Genomic DNA, 2012 nt, shown 5'->3' with positions numbered 1-2012 from the left:
TTGATCATCTTCATTGGGTATTTCCATAACTTTATTCATTTCCTGTTCATCTTCATTGGGTATTTCCATAACTTTATTCATTTCTTGTTCATTTTCATTTGGTCATTATCTAATGTTTTCTGACATCATTTCATTGTCTTTGTTGTCTTTGTTAACTGCCTTCCTAGCTTTCAATTTGTTAGCAAACGATTTCGGGCAGTTCCTATAGAAGTGGTTCGTTTCTCCACAGAGGTTGCATTTTCTGCTATTGGTACATTCCTCAAAGGAATGTCCAATTGTCCTGCACTTTCCACAAACAATTCAATTACATACCTCAGCCAGATGCCCATGCTCACCACATTTGCGACAGAGTTTCGGTTGTCCTTGATAGTGGATAAAGCCACGGTTTTCCCCCAGGACTATAGTCGACGGGAGGTGTTTCAGTCCCTGAAAGCCCTGAGGATCTTGCCATTGTTGGATGGGTATCCTCCAGGCACCAGTCCGATAGCCTTTCTCATCCCTCACCTTCATAGCCTGGCCTTTTACCGAGCAGTATCTACTCAACCAATAACAGACGTCATCAGCACTTACCTCATTAAACATTCTGACAATGACTATCTTGTTAGCATTATCAGTCAGCTTCTCCACTGTAAATCCAGAAAACTGGGGCCTCACCCCCTCAAAGCGATTCCAAAACTCTTGATAAAGAGCTGCCGTTACAAAACTTACATCAAAGCCCTTGCCGGAAGGCATTTTTATGACAGCATGTATCTCCTCCTTTTTAAACTTCAGAAGCTTTTCAATAAACTTGTTAATAAAATCCAGCCTTGACATTCCCTCCGAAATTGCCACAACATCTTTGAGCAAGAATCGTACGCAGTTATGTCTCCGCCCGCCGGCATAATGCCGGCCATGGCAGGACTCGGCTGCTTTACTTCTAGCTCTGTCAAAATGGTTCGAATTGTAAAATTAATAGTTAACAACACACTCAAAACCGACGCCAATGAGAGTATAAACGCAGAGAATGAGCAGTGCTAACCTGATCCGTCCGCCATCAAAGACCTATGCGCCTTATATATGGATCAATATTAAGTCGCATGATTGCTGTTGAGATTGTTTGTTTTCTGTTATTAGTGTCAATACATTTGTTCAAACCGTTTGTTTTTGGACAACTTTTCTTTCCCCAATAAATTGTAAGTATGTCTACGCGAATGTATCCTTATTTCCTGTTTCCCGCTCCGCTTCGTGACACTTTCTTTGACTTGCCCTCTCTTTCTCCCTCTTTCTCTTTCCCTCTCTTTCCCTTGATTGCTTTCAATTTATTTGTTTCTCTCTTCCATTCATTCTCTTTGTCACTTTCTTACTCTTTCTCTGTATCTCTAGCTTTCTTTCTCTCTTTTTTTTAATCTGTTACTCTGGCCCCCATGAAAAATACATTTCAACTTTTTGGCCCCCAAGCACAAACGAGTTTTACACCCCTGGTGTACACCCTTTCATGGCAATTTTAGCATGTTTCAAGGGAAAAAAAACAGGAAAATATAGGGTCCATCATAACAACTTAATTTATTTGGTTGTTTTAGTGTTCAAGTTTCTTCAGTAAATTGTTAGTTAAAGAAAATCCTATAAATCTTAGAATGCATATGTTAATTAGAATTTCTAAAATTTAAAAAAACAGTGACAAGAAATTCTTATGAAATTGGTATGTAGCCAATCCTTTAGATTATAAGGTTGAAAAGGGTTTTCTTTTGGTTTCCCTGACAGGAGACCCAAATTAGTTTGCTTACATAATTCCAACAAGGCGAAATGATAAACTCACCTTTTAGTTTAATCGGTTCATCGATTATTTGTTAAAATAGTTCCTTCACCACCTAAATATTGCTACACAAATACCCAAAAGATGGGGAATCAACTGAAAAAATATTTCTTTCTTAATAAATTTATTTTCATTCAGACATGGACCCAAACAGATAATCACATGAAATAGTTGAACGAAAGTAAATTTTTGGGAATAAATGTCCAATTGTTTTACTTAC

This window comes from Urocampus carinirostris, chromosome 10 (assembly GCF_059441175.1).
Source record: "Urocampus carinirostris isolate Australia breed hairy pipefish chromosome 10, RoL_Ucar_1.0, whole genome shotgun sequence".
NCBI lineage: Eukaryota > Metazoa > Chordata > Actinopteri > Syngnathiformes > Syngnathidae > Urocampus > Urocampus carinirostris.
The sequence above is the reverse complement of the archived record's forward strand: the minus strand, read 5'-3'. Positions refer to the sequence as shown.